Here is a 16,002-nt window from a genome sequence, read left to right as displayed (position 1 = left end):
CCACCATTCAATAATTTCATGGCTGATCTGAAGTGGATCAGTTCCACTTTCCCACTTTCTCCCCATAACCCTTAATTCCCCTGTCTATCAGAAGCTGAGGAGAGATTTGAAATCTTTTTTTATTCGTTCATGGGACACAGGAGTCACTGGCTGTGTCCAGCATTTATTGCCCATTCCTAACTGCCATCCATTTCGGAGGGCAGTTGAGTATCAATCACATTGCTATGGATCTGGAGTCACATGTAGGCCAGAACAGGTAAGGATGGCAGATTTCCCTCCCTAAAGGATATTAGTGAACCAGATGGGTTTTTCTGACAATCGACAATGGTTTCGTGGTCATCAGTGGATTTTTATTTACAAATATTTTTTAACTAAATTCAAATCCCACCATCAGCAGGATTCGAACCCGGGTCCCCAGGAATTAGCTGAGTTCCTGGATTAATGGTCTAGAGATAATGACACTCGGTCATCGCCACCCTAGGCTTGGACTTTTACCTGCATCAGGAGCCGTTTGTTGGCCCTCCGCACTTGGGCCAATTGAGACTCTTAAGTGAGCAGTTTGTGTTGAGTGGGGAGTTTGGGCCTGGTAATCTCCGGCAGCATAGCTGTGGGCTCATTGGCAGGGAGAGTGGGGGGAGGAATCCTGTCTGTATGGGCACTGTGTTTCCAGAGGAGCCCCCCCCCACCCCCCAACAGAGATCTCCACCCCTGTCAACACCTCCAGATCATAACTCCCATCTATCTTGGCTGACAACTCTCGGAGGTGAGACAGCCAACAGCCAGCAGGTTGTAATATCATCCTTCCTAACCTATAGAGACAGGTCACCCCTTACTTTTCACCTGGGGTTCCTACAGGAAAATTCTAGGTATTGTACACAAGTAAGCCTTTTAGCCCCTTAAGCCTGCTCTGCCACTCAATTATATTTTTTAAATTTGTTTGTGGGTTGTGGGCATTACTGGCAAAACTGGCATTTGTTGCCCACCCCTAATTTCCCTTGAGAATATGTTCGTGAGCCATTTTCTTGAACCGCTGCAGTCCACATCCATTGAATACAGGAGTTGGGATGTCTTGTTGAATTATACTAGACATTGGTAAGGCCACACTGGGAATACTGTGTCCAGTTCTGGTCACCCTGTTAGAGAAAGGATATTATTAATCTAGAAAGAGTGTAGAAGAGATTTACTAGGATGCTACCGGGACTTGATGGTTTGAGTTATAAGGAGAGGTTGGATAGACTGGGACTTTTGTTTCTGGAGCATAGATGGCTGAGGGATGAGGTTTATAATGTAATGAGGGGGACAGATTAACCAGATAGTCAATATCTTTTCACAAAGGTAGGGGAATCTAAAAGTAGAGGGCATAGGTTTAAGGTGAAAGGGGAGAGATACAAAAGTGTCCAGAGGGGCAATTTTTTCAAAGAGAGGGTCTTGACTGTCTGGAACAAGCTGCCAGAGGTAGTAGTAGAGATGGATACAATTTTGTCTTTTAAAAAGCATTTAGACAGTTACATGGGTAAGATGGGTATAGAGAGAAATGGGCCAAATATGGGCATTTGGGATTAGCTTAGGGGTTTAAAACAAAAGGATGGCACGGACAAGTTGGGCTGAAGGACCTGTTTCCATGCTGTAAACCTCTATGACTTTATGACTCATAGTGGTTTGGGAGTGGATTTCCAAAATTTTGAACTAGCTACTGTGAAAGAATGGCGATATAGCTCCAGGTAAGGATGGCATGCGCTTTGGAGGGGAAGGTGGAGGTGGTGGTGTTCCGAAGCATCTGATGCCACTCCCCCAGCATTCACCAATGCTGCAACATTGACCATATTAGTACAGGGAGAGAATGGCCCAGTGGAATTATTGCTAGACTATTGATCAAGAAACTCAACTAATGTTCTGGACATCCGGGTTTGAATCCCACTGCAGCAGATGCTGGAATTTGATTTCAATAAAAAAAACCTGGAATTGAGAATCTGATAATGATCATGAAACCATTGTCCACTGTCGGAAAAAACCCATCTGGTTCACTCATTTCCTTTAGAGGAGGAAATCTGCCGTCCTTACCTGGTCTGGCCTACATGTGACTTCAGAGCTACAGCAATATGGTTGACTCTCAACTGCTCTTGGGCAACTAGAGATGGGCAATAAATGCTGGCCAGCCAGCGACGCCCACAATCTACAAATGAATAGAAAATAGATACAAGAACATGCCTGCATTCTGAAGCCAGCTCATGTAGCAACTTTACCAATCACCATGATTATCTCAGTCCTGGAAACGATGCCAACTGTAGTTTCTTTGTGCCAAATTCACCCGTAGCTCCTCGACTCTTTCCATTTAGAACTTTCCTGGCTCATTTGGTAGTATTTATTGTTCAGAGTCAGAAGGTGATAATTATGGGTGAGATTCTCTGGCCTCTCAGTCATTCTCACTGCTGGAAGACAACGTGCTGTTCACTAGTGACGGGATTCTCTGGTCCCGCTGTTGTCAATTCGATTTCCTATTGAGGTCACCCCACACTGCTGCAAAACCAGTGGGCCGGAAAGCGCTGCTGGCGGGGCTGGAGAATCCTGCTGGCGTGAATGACTGGATAATTCCAGCCTTATGTTTCTATTCCAGAGACTTCAGCACATAATCCAGCCTAATACTGAGTGACCTTCTGAGGGAATACTGTATTGTCTTGCACAGTTGAAAGGACCCATCTGCCCTCTTCATGTAAGCACAATGGAGTAAGTTGTGCTGGTTCAAAGAATAGGAGCACAGATCTCCCTCATCCTCTGAAATGACATCATTAAAATAGGTTATTTGTCCATTTATAAGAACATAAGAAATAGAAGCAGGAGTAGGCCATCTAGCCCCTCGAGCCTGCTCCGCCATTCAATAAGATCATGGCTGATCTGATAGTAGGTTCAGTTCCACTTACCCGCCTGGTCCCCATAACCCTTAATTCCCTTATTGATCAGAAATCTATCTATCTGTGTATAATAATAATAATCTTATCTCACTGGTGTTTCTGGGATCTTACTGTGCACATATTGACTGCCTTGTTCCCTACGTTACACAGGGCAGCATGGTGGTACAGTGGTTAGCACTGCTACCTCACAGCTCCAGGGACCTGGGTTCGACTCCCGGCGCAGGCCACTGTCTGTGTGGAGTTTGCACATTCTCCTCGTGTCTGCGTGGGTTTCCTCCGGGTGCTCCGGTTTCCTCCCACAATCCAAAGATGTGCAGGCTAGGTGGGTTGGCCATGCTAAATTGCCCCTTAGTGTCCTGCAATGTGTATGTTAGAAGGATTAGCAGGGTAAAATATGTGGGGTTTCGGGGTAGGGCCTGTGTGGGATTGTAGTTGGTGCAGACTCAATGGGCCAAATTCCTCCTTCTGCAGTGTAGGGTTTCTATGACAATAACGCTCACAGCTCACAACAAGCGCTTAACTGGCTGTAAAATGCTTCGAGGTGCCCTGACACAGTGAAAAGTGCTGAATAAAAGCAAGTTCTTTCTCTTATCACTTCTCTCCCTGATGATTATCATCACGCTCCTACAGGACTTTACCCTTTCCCTCCTGCTTTCCTGAAAGCTTTATCTTAGAAAAAAAAACAACATTGTGCCTGAGAAAAACCTTCCCTTAATTTTGCTGAACCTCACCCTCGGTTGCAGTTTGTCTCAGTAAATATTAGTTATCGTATCACACATCACATTTTTCCTGCAGCCAAAAGAGAAAATGCTGGAAAATCTCAGCAGGTCTGGCAGCATCTGTAAGGACATAAAAGAGCTGACGTTTCGAGTCCGCATAACCCTTTGTCAGAGCTTTGCCCTTTGTCACATTCTTCCTGCTGCCAATTGTTGAATGAAGCTGATAACCTGAAGTTTGTTTCCTCTTACAAACATCTGAATTAGGAGTAGTTGTCGGCCAGTAGGCCCCTCGAGCCTGCTCCGCCACTCAATAAGATCATGACGGGCATCCTTCATCCTGGGGAACCTCACAATTTTTTAAGACTGTCCGTCTCATCCCATAGAGCAGTACTTCATTGCAAATGCACAAACAACGTGTTTTCCCAATCTCAACGCTCATCATCCTCTAACCACAGGTTTCATTTCCAGTTATTCACACAAATGCCATCTGCTTAAGCATTTCCTTCCAGGCAACTGTGAAACAGTAGCTGTGTACCACTTGGATCACGTTAAAACATTCGGTGGGATTGTCCGACTGCACTCACCCCAAACCCGAAAAATTCCATCCAAGGTCAACGGATCCTTGCATGGGCCATGTCCTGCCCGCTATGATTCCTGTGGGACAGGAAAATTCTGAGCATTGTGACTTAAAGATCACAAAATAATAGTTAAAATTTACATTGATCTATATCGCAGCATAACAATGTGAAACGTACAGATTCCCTCACCTATCAAGTCAGCCTCAAAATTGCTGTCACTACCTTGATTAGTTCTTTGCATTCTGCTCTATTACAATCTCTGAACATATTGTCCATGTGAGGATGGGAGGCAGGGAGGGTCACAGAGAGCCAGACTTTTCAAGTGGGGCCCACAGGAGCACGCTGCCTTTTCCTGGTCCCACAACAATAAGTTTCAAACGTTCCTGTCAGCGCCGCTTCTGATTTGCTGACAGGTTTTACGGAACGATAGAGGGTAGTGCAGGCACTTGCTCAGTTTTGTAGTTAAAATGGCACATCTTAGGAACATTGGACTAAACAGCAGGGTAGGCTATTCAGCCCTTTGGGCCTGTTCCGCCATTGAAATAGATGATGGCTAATCTGACTGTGACCTCAACTCCACTTTCCCTGTCCGTCCCCACAACTTCTAACTCCCTTGACTATCAAAAACCTGCCTACCTCTGCCTTGAACAAATTCAATGTCCCAGCCTCGACTGCTTTCTGCAAAAGAGAACACCATAGATTAATGACCCTCTGAGAGAAAAGATTTCTTCCCAGCTCCACCTTAGGAAGGAAACCTCTTATTCTTAAATAATGTCCCCTTGTTCTAGTCTTGGCCACAAGAAGAAATATCCTTCCAGTATCAACCCTATGAAGTCTCCTTAGGATTTTATATGCTTCAATATGATCACTCTCATTCTTCTAAACATCCAGTGGATATAGGCTGATCCTGGTCAACCTTTCTTTATTAGATAAGCCTCTCAAGGGGCTTCTACACCAGTCCCTCTGGACTGCTTCTAATGCAATTGTTTTCCATGTAAGGAGAGGAGAATTGGACTGATGTGTGGCTTTGGGCTGTAGTAGAGTGCTAAAGTTCAAATTTGGTGACTGAGGAAGCTTGGTGAAGAGGAAGCGAGGTGATCCTTGTGTTACAATCAAACTTTTAATCAATTTTTTTTTGTTGTTAAAAGCTAACTAGTAATCCCAAAAAGAAGTTATGATCCTTTGAGCCAGGACTCCATTCTGGAATCTTTCTGTCCAGTCGTAACACTAACCGGGGTTATAAGACCCTTTTAGATCTTCTGTCAATTATTTTAAATCTGTGAAATTTAAAAAATCTATCATTTTGAAAACTGTCACCTGTTAAACATCTCTGAGAGAGAAAAGTCACAGACAGACACAACGCTCAATAAGCAGCCTTCTGTACACCTCTATTATGGGACTGCATTGTCAAAGAAGATATCCAACATCCAGTTCTTACCTTAACAAACCATTACCTACAGGGGACATATCCCTACAAATCCCTATAATGTAACTCACTCATTCAGTGTTAGGCAAAAATAGTCTACTAGTTAAGCATACAAAGGACCTTAGGCATCTCTCTCCATTCGAGAAAGACAATTGGTTATGTAGCTTGAGGGGCACCACACTGTAAATGTGGGGGAGGGCAAGGAGGTAGACTTCCATGAATTATCACAGCCATCTTTACTTCATTTATGAGACATTCAGGAAAAACAATTAACCTGTTATCTCAAGAAGAACTAAACCTGATTTCATATTGCTAGACAGGTTTTGATTCCATGATACTGGGATAATTCAAGTATCAGTGGCACAGTGATTAGCATCGCTGCCTCACAGCACCTCATGGGACCTGGGTTCAATTCCCAGCTTGGGTCACTGTCTGTGTGCACATTCTCCCCGTGTCTGCGTGGGTTTCCTCTGGGTGCTAAGGTTTCCTCCCACAGTCCAAAAGATGATCTGGTTAGGTGCATTGGCCATGCTAAATTCTCGCTCAGTGTACCCAAACAGGGGCAGGAGTTTGGCAAATAGGGGATTTTCACAGCAACTTCATTGCAGTATTAATGTGAGCCAAATGGTGACACGAATAAATGAACTTTAAACTTAAAACATTGGTTAGCACTGCTGTCTCACAGAACCAGGGACCCGGATTTGGTTCCAGCCTGGGGCAACTGTCTGGATGGGGTCTGCACATTCTCCCCGTGTCTGCGTGAGTTTCCTCCGGGTGTTTCGTTTTCCTCTCACAGTCCAAGGATGTGCGTGTTAGGTTGATTGGTCATGCTAAATTGACTCTAGTGTCAGGGGGTTGAGCAGGGTAAATATGTGGGATTCCAGGAATCGGGCCTGGGTGGGATTGTGGTCAGTGTAGACTCGATGGGCTGAATGGCCTTCAACTGCACTGCAGGGATTCTATATTTTGATGATTCTGTGAGGTAAACAAATAAACGCTGAGCTACATCAATAAATTATACAAAGTTTATTCAACTGCACAAAATAAAAATCATTACTGAATTAATTAAAACTGAAGCAGACTCCACAAATCGTTATCACACGCTGAATCAGAGCTGCTGGTTTATGTGTTAACACTGCAGCACAAAGATTATCCATTGGCAATCCAAGGGTTTTTTCCAAGGGTTTCAGTGCTTACCCCTGCTCCTCCTGTCTTTAAGATTTGACCCCCTGCTGGTATAGCTCCATAAAATCAAGGAATCTTCTATTGTCTTCCCCAATATTCTTCTCTGAATCTGAACAGTAAATGTCAGCAAGTTGTTTGTTAGTTCATTGAGGACATCATTGCATGTACGCTTGTGAGATGTTCAAGTAACTGACGTCTGCAGGAAGAACTGGTATTGCCTGATCCTCTGTGCAGATCATTAGACTGAAAAACTTAATGGCAATTTATCCTTCAAGTGTGCAATGTGAAGAAAGAAATCCTCAGACTAGACCAGGGGATTGACTTGCTATAGTGGTGGGCAGGGCCAAAATTTCTCATTACACTTCCATTTTTGAGGTGTGACATCAAAGTAATCATAAATAAAGTTTAAAGTTAACATTTAGATGTTCAGATGTTTCAGGAGGGACAGAGAGGGAGGCAAAAGAGGTGGGGGAGTGGCACTGTTGATCAGAGATAGTGTCACGGCTGTAGAAAAGATGGACACCATGGAGGGATTGTCTATGGAGTCTCTGTGGGTGGAGGTTAGGAACAGGAAGGAGTCAATGACTTTACTGGGTGTTTTCTACAGGCCGCCCAATAGTAACAGGAATGTTGAGGAACAGATAGGGAAACAGATCCAAGAGTGATGTAATAATAACAGAATTGTTGTGATGGGAGACTTTAATTTCCCAAATATCGATTGGAATATCCCTAGGGTAAGGGGTTTAAATGGGGAGGAATTTGTTAGGTGTGTTCAGGAGGGTTTCCTGACACAGTATGTGGATAAGCCTACAAGAGGAGAGGCTATACTTGATTTGGTATTGGGTAATGAACCTGGACAGGTGTCAGATATCTCAGTAGGAGAGCATTTTGGGGATAGTGATCATAACTCTATTTCCTTTACACTAGCATTGGCAAGGGATAGGATCAGACAAGCTAGGAAAGTGTTTATCTGGAGTAAGGGGAATTATGAAGCCATCAGGCAGGAAATTAGAGGCATAAATTGGAAGGAGGTTTTCTCGGGGAAATGTACAGAAGTAACATGGCAGATTTTCAAGGAATATTTGTCTGAAGTTCTGCACGACAACGTTCCGATGAGACAGGGAAGTTTTGGTAGGTTACAGGAACCGTGGTGCACGAAGGTTGTAATGAATCTAGTCAAAAAGAAAAGAAAAGCGTACAAAAGGTTCAGGGAGTTAGGTGATGTTAGGGATAGAACAAAGAACAAAGAACTACACAGCACGGGAAACAGGCCCTTCAGCCCAACAAGCCCACGCTGCCATCTTAACAAAGATTTTCCTACACCTACCTTGACCCGTGTGTATGCGTATGGTATCCCCATTGGAAACCAGATTCAGGGGAGAATAGTTTAGGGACAATTTGTTACACCAATCAGCCTAAGAGCACATCTTTGGGGTGTGGGAGGAAACCGGAGCACCCGGAGGAAACCCACGCAACCACAGGGAGAATGCACAAACTCCCACAGACGCTGGCCTAAATCCATGTATCTGCACAGCAAACAGTGATAGTCACTGAGCTGTTGTGGTGCCCATCTGCTGGTCCAGTTTTAAGCACACACACGACACGAAGTACTAGACTACTCTCGAAACATCCAAGAGCAGCCCATGCACGACCCACCATGTGCATGCCCCTCGTTAGACAACAATCTAGAGGAGTATATGACTTGTAGGAAGGAACTTAAGAAGGAAATTAGGAGAGCCAGAAGGGGTCATGAGAAGGCCTTGGCAGGTAAGATTAAGGAAAACCCCAAGGCATTCTACAAGTACGTGAAGAGCAAAAGGATGAGATGTGAAGGAATAGGACCTATCAAATGTGACAGTGGGAAAGTTTGTATAGAACAGGGAGAAGTAGCAGAGGTACTCAGTGAATGCTTTACTTCAGTATTCACAGTGGAAGAGGATCTTGGTGGTTGTAGTGCAGGCTTGCGGTGGACCAAAAAGCTTGAGTATGTTGACATTAAGAAAGAGGATGTGTTGGAGCTTTTGAAAAGCATCAAGTTAGGTAAGTCGCCAGGACCAGATGGGATGTGCCCCAGGTTACTGTGGGAGGCAAGGGAAGAGGCTCTGGCGATGATCTTTGCGTCATCAATGGAGGCAGGAGAGGTTCCGGAGGACTGGAGAATTGTGGATGTGGTTCCTATATTCAAGAAAGGGAGAAGAGATAGCCCAGGAAATTATCGACCAGTGAGTCTAACCTCAGTGGTTGGTAAGTTGATGGAGAAGATCCTGCGAGGCAGGATTTATGAACATTTAGAGAAGAATAGTATGATCAAAAATAGTCATCACAGCTTTGTCAAAGGCAGATCGTGCCTTATGAGCCTGGTTGAGTTTTTTGAAGATGTGACTAAACACATTGACGAAGGAAGAGCAGTAGATGTGGTTTCTATGGACTTCAGCAAGGCGTTCGATAAGGTGCCCGATGCAAGGGAGAGAAAGTGAGGGGGCATGGGATCCAAGGGGACATTGCTTTGTGGATCCAGAACTGGCTTGCCCACAGAAGGCAAAGAGTGGTTGTAGATGGGTCTTTTTCTGCATGGAGGTCGGTCACCAGTGGAGTGCCCCAGGGATCTGTTCTGGGACCCTTGCTGTTTGTGATTTTTATAAATGACCTGGATGAGGGAGTGGAGAGATGGGTTGGTAAGTTTGCTGATGACACAAAGGTCGGAGGTGTTGTGGGTAGTTTGGAGGGATGTCAGAAGCTGCAACGAAACATAGATGGGATGCAAGACTGGGCGGAGAAGTGGTAGATGGACTCCAACCCGGATAAGTGTGTGGTGGTTCATTTTGGCAGGTCAAATGGGATGAAGGAATATAATATTAAGGGTAAGACTCTTGGCAGTGTGGAAGATCAGAAGGACCTTGGGGTCCGGGTTCATAGGACTCTCAAATCAGCTTTACAGGTAGAGGATGCGGTTAAGAAGGCGTATGGTGTACTGGCCTTTATCAATCAAGGAATTGAGTTTAGGAGTCAGGAGATAATGCTGCAGCTGTATAAGACCCTGGTCAGACCCCACTTGGAGTACTGTGCTCAGTTCTGGTCGTCTCATTACAGGAGGGATGTGGAAGCCATTGAAAGGGTGCAGAGGAGATTTAAAAGGATGTTGCCAGGATTGGGTGGCATGCCTTATGAGGATAGGTTGAGAGAGCTTGGTCTTTTCCCCTTAGAGAGACAAAGGATGAGAGGTGACCTGATAGAAGTGTATAAGATGTTGAGAGGTGTTGATCGAGTGGATTCTCAGAGGCTTTTTCCCAGGGCTGAAATGGCTGCCACAAGATGACACAGGTTTAGGGTGCTGGGGAATATGTACAGAAGAGATGTCAGAGGTAAGTTTTTCACTCAGAGGGTGGTGGGTGCATGGAATCGGCTGCCGGCGGTGGTGGTGGTGGCGGATTCGATAGGGTCTTTTAAGAGACTTCTGGATGAGGTAGTAAGGTAGAGGGTTAGAGGTAGGCCTAGTAGGTAGGGATATGTTCGGTGCAACTTGAGGGCCGAAGGGCCTGTTTGTGCTATAGTTTTTCTACGTTCTATGTTCTATTTATTTACTAGTGTCACGAGTAGGCTTACATTAACACTGCTGTGAAGCTACTGTGAAAATCCCCTAGTCACCACGCTCCGCTGGCCTGTTCAAGTATACTGAGGAAGAATTTAGCATGGCCAATACCAAACCAGCATGTCTTTCGGACTATGGGAGGAAACCGGAGCGCCCGGAGGAAACCAATGTAGTTACGAGAAGACTGTATAGGCTCCACACAGACCATGACTCAAGGCTGGAGTTCATCCTGGGCCCCTGATCATGGTATGAAAGCTCAGTTAATATTATTACCTCATCTTTGCTTTTCCTCCAGTCATGAATGTAGCCCAGTGCATCACATAAACCAGCCTCCCATCCATTGACTCTGTCTACACTTCCCACTGCCTCGGCAAAGCAGTCAGCATAATTAAGGACCCCATGCACCCCGGACATTCTCTCTTCCACCTTCTACCATCGGAAAAAATTTGCAAAAGTCTGAGGTCATGTACCAACTGACTCAAGTACAGCTTATTCCCTGCCTCCATCAGATTTTTGAATGGGCCTACACCGCATTAAGCTGATCTTTCTCTAGACCCTAGCTATGACTGTGACACTACCTTCTGCACTCTCTCGTTTCCTTCTTTGTGAACGGTATGCTTTGTCTGTACAGCATGCAAGGGACAATACTTTTCATTGTATCTCCATATACGTGAAAATAGTAAAACAAATCAAATCAAATCAAATCAAGTCAGAGGAATATTATTCAAGGTGTGATTTGGTATTTTGACAACTGCTGATTCTCACTGTCACTATTAGTAAAAGGTAGCCACCTCCGTGCAGGCACTCTGATGGCCTGGGTTCCTCGTTTTTCAATGGCTTTTTTGTGTGTTGATCCAATCCTAATCTAATTCCTTACTTGTACTATTTAGCTGAATCTTCTTAACAATATCTTTGCCATCAGAAATGCAAAAATAAGGGGATATTGTTGATGCCGAACCCATGCAGTGTGATTAAATTTCTTTGGAGTTATGGCATCAGAGGAATCTCCCAAAGCTTTTCAATTAGTTTGTCAGACATGATCTATTGTTTCCAAATCTGTGCCATCCATTCCTTATTCCCTGACTCCCCAAAGACTGTTTGCCATCTACAAGGCACAATTCAGGAGTGTAATGGAATACTCTCCACTTGCCCGAACAAGTGCTGCCCAACTACATTCCAGAAGGTCAACACCATCCAGGACTAAACAGCCTGTTTAATTTGTGCCCCTCCCATAAACATTCACTCCCGTCACCATCGACGAATAGTAACAACAGTGTCTGATATCAACAAGATGCACTGCAGGAATTCACTAATGTTCCTTAGACAATGCCTTCCAAACCCACAACTGCCAGAATCTGAAAGGACAAGGATACCAGATACCAGGGAACACCACCACTTGGAATTTCCCCTCCAAGCCACCCACCATCCTGACTTGGAAATATATTTTCGTTCTTTCGTTGTCCTGAGTCAAGATCCTGGAACTCCCTCCCTAACGGCACTGTGTGTGTACCAATGCCACATGGATTGCAGTGGTTCAAGAAGGCATCTCACCACCACCTTCTCAAAAGCAATTTAGTCCACACTGCTGCTGCTATGCACCAGTGGTGGAGGGAACTAGTGTTTAAAGTGTTGGATGTGGTACCAATCATGCGGATTCTTTGACTTGGATAGTATCAAGCTTCTTGAAGATTGTTGGAGCTGTGCTCATCCAGGCAAGTTTAGACAGTTACATGAGTATAGAGGAATATGGGCAAAACGCGGGCAATTGGGACTAGCTTGGTGACTTAAAAAAGGGTAGCCTGGACGAGTTGGGCTGAAGGGCCTGTTCCCATGCTGTAAACCTGTACGACTTTATAAGTGGAATGTGTTCTGCTACATTCCTGTTTTGTGTCTTCTAAACACTGGACAGGCTTTGAGAAGTCAAGAAGTGATTTACTTACTTCAGAAATTCCAGCTTCCACTGCTGTAGCCACAGTTTGTATATGACTGGTCCAGGTAAGTTTCTGGTCAATGGCAACCCTCAGGATTGTCATTTCATTCTGACAAAGGTAATGCCATTAAACGTTAAGGGGAGGTATTTTCTTGTTGGTAAGACAAGAGCGGTGAATGTTACTTGTCATTTATCAACACAAGTCTCAACATTGTCTGGGTCTTGCTGCCTATGGACATGGACTAATTAGCAGCAGATAGTTCTGAATACTGCAATTAGCAAACATCACTGCTTCTGATCTTATGTTGGAGGGAAGGTCGTTGATTAAGAAGCTGAAAATGGTTGGGGCTTGGACGTGATCGTGAGAAACCACTGTAGACTCTGGGCCTCCAACAACCGTGACCATCTTCCCTGGGTTAGGTATGACACCAGACCTGAGTTATTAGCTCTGATGAGGAATCATCCTGAATCGAAACATTGGCTCTATTCCCTCTCCATAGATGCTGTCAGACCTGCTGCGTGGAAGTTTACTATTTCTAAATGCTGCATAGTTCACAGCCAGCCTTCAGAGGGAGCTATTGCACACCTCTGGTTCTGCACATGCACAACAGCAGCAGCAGAGGTCTGACAGGCAGAGAGAGCTGTGAGACTCCGACTGCTGCAGGCAGTCTGAACAAACTGCCCTCTGCAATTGTCATCAATGGGCAGAGACGAGCCGGTAAAATCGCGCAAGAACTGAGAGATCAGGATCGTGCCCAATATCTCCGTTCTCCTGATCTTACGAGAGCCAGATTTCCAGCGAAGTCAGCCTCTCACCAGAAATGGACAAGAGACTGAATAAGTTATTTAAAGGTATTGAAATTGTGTTTTAAACATAGAAACATAAAAGATAGGAGCAGGAGGAGGTCATCTGGCCCTTTGAACCTGCTCTGCCATTCACTACGAACATGGCTGATTGATTTTACATGTGATTAGTCAGCCCGCAACCCAAACATCCGGGCTCACTTCTGGTTCTGTCCGATGAGGAAAACACCTGGTCCCCACGAATGGGGAGCAGTCGTGTTGCCCTCACCGGTAAATCCGAAGACCATTGAGCCTCCCCCCCACTCCCAGGGAGACCGAAGGAAAGGGCAGTGCCAATGTGGATTAAGCCCATCTGACTGTTTGCAGCACCCGGAAACAATCTAGACCATTTTTCCATGCACGATGTGCACAAGATTGGATGTGAAAACTTGCCCAAGAAGCAGATCTACAACTTTCCCATTTTCACACTGGACACTTGGAATCATTCTTGTAACATTTCACCCTCTGAGTTTTTCCAGCGCTTTCTGTTTTCGTTTCTGATTCCCATTGACACCAATTTTGTTCAGGGCCGCTTGGTGCTACAATAAAATGCTGTGTGTCAAGGACAGTCACTCTCAATTTGCCTCTGGAATTTCCAGCATTTTGAGAACCAGGCAGTTGTGTTATGTTTTTTAACACATATCAAAGTTGGAAGAAGTAGATGTAATAGATAGCAGCCGTTAGACATCATTCTGTCATTCAGATTAAGGCTATTTGAGAGCGGGTTTTTCAGTTACATTCTCACAAGGTTCATTCATATTTTAAACTCCAATTATGACCTAATGGATTGCTTGATACTAAACTAATTCAGGAATCTTGCTTTTTGTGAAATTTTATTGCATTTTTCTTTTGTGCTGTGTGCAAACTGACTGCCATGTTCCTTGCATTACAGCCATAACTCCATTCCAGAAGTAGTTAATTGTGCTTTGAGATGTCCAGCGCTGTGAAAGGTGCTATATAAATGCAAGTCTCCCCTTTCTTTTTGCACCAAAAGCTGCAGTTAATGACACATTTGTTGGAATGGAGAAAAGGTCAAATTCCAGCTAAACTACAGCAATCAACCCAAGTTTAAATTGCGGCATTCTCATCGTTATTTCAAAAAAATGCCTTGTTCGGGCTAATCCGACTGATCTGCAAACAAGTTAAGAGGGGCAAGCGGCATCCAGCCACACGACAGCGAGCACTAAGCTTTGTGCTTCCTGCACAAGTTTAGTGCGCCCTCTGCAGGACAGAGAGGATGTTCTCCTCAAAGGTGAAAAAAAGAAAAACATTCATATTGTATTAAATGTGCAAGTTGGGCTTAAAATTCATATTTGGCTGCACTTTCATCTCCAGTGTGGCTGCTGAAGGGATTTGGATGGGGGAGGCGGGGGCAGGGGAGGGGGGGTGGGTTTGGCACATAAAATGGGGAAAAACATGGTTCCATTAAGATTATTCTTTCTGGGTAAAAACAACTTCACTGAAGCACAGAATCCCAACAGTGCAGAAGGAGGCCATTCGGCCCATTGACTCTGCACCAGCTCCCCAACACAGCATCTTACCCACCCCCCTTTCTATCCCGTAACCCCACACATTTACCCCACAAATCCTCCTAACCTAACATCTTTGGACAATTTAGAGGGGCAATTTAGCATGGCCAATCCACCTAACCTGCATATTTTTGGACTTGTATTAAATAAGCTTGTATTTATGAGACACTTTACCATAGAAAGGCTTCTCATAGAGTTTCACAGAGACACAATTAGACAAAAGCACTGGATGTCCTGCCAAGGCGGTCTATTGCAGCTAAAGCAACTCGTCATTCCCTCTGCAGTAAATGAGGTCATAAACCTCCAGTACATTGCACATGGTGCATTTGGCACTGCACTCAAGTATGTAAGATCACCTGACTGTTATCTCTCTACACAAATGTCTTGTAAATAAGTTATAAGCTGGTTTTACAGGCTCGGCAAGAAAAACAGCAAGTTTTTCAGATGTACCCTCAATGACTATTTCAAAACCCCAAGCTGTTAACAGCAGTGGGACAGTCCCAACAACCCAATATGCACAGAGTAATGTCCTATGAATATCAATGAAGTAAATCTGCTTTGTGGCTGTGTTGATTGAGGAAGGATTTTTAGTTTCCATATGAACGACAGAGCAAGTGAATGAGGCCCAAGCTTGATGAGCTCCACTTGCAGAAATGCAACGGCTGTTGAGAAATTCGACAGTGCGCCAGCTTAGGTTTATTTTCATTTATTTTATTTATTTATCAGTGTCACAAGTAGGCTTACATTAACACTGCAATGAAGTTACTGTGAAAATCCCCTAGTCACCTGAAGTCGATGATAATCTCCTTCGTTTTGTTGACATTGAGGGAGAAATTATTGTCACCGCACCAGTTCACCAGATTCTCTATGTTACATAGAACATAGAACATAGAACATAGAACATTACAGCGCAGAACAGGCCCTTCGGCCCACGATGTTGCGCCGACCAGTTACAAAAACAATGACCCACTAGCCTATACCAATCCCTTTTCGTCCATAAACCTATCCAGAGATCTCTTAAACGCCCCCAAACTAGACGCATTTACAACTGCAGCAGGCAGGGCATTCCAATCCCTCACCACCCGCTGGGTAAAGAACCTACCCCTGACATCCGTCCTGTAGCTACCCCCCCTTAATTTAAAGCCATGCCCCCTCGTGCTAGCTTTCTCCATCCGAGGAAAAAGGCTATCACTGTCCACCCTATCTAAACCTCTAATCATCTTATATGTTTCAATAAGATCCCCTCTTAGCCGCCTTCTTTCCAACGAAAACAACCCTAAATCCCTCAGTCTCT

This window comes from Carcharhinus amblyrhynchos, chromosome 5, assembly GCF_965287045.1.
Source record: "Carcharhinus amblyrhynchos chromosome 5, sCarAmb.v2.hapA, whole genome shotgun sequence".
Taxonomy (NCBI): domain Eukaryota; kingdom Metazoa; phylum Chordata; class Chondrichthyes; order Carcharhiniformes; family Carcharhinidae; genus Carcharhinus; species Carcharhinus amblyrhynchos.
The sequence above is the reverse complement of the archived record's forward strand: the minus strand, read 5'-3'. Positions refer to the sequence as shown.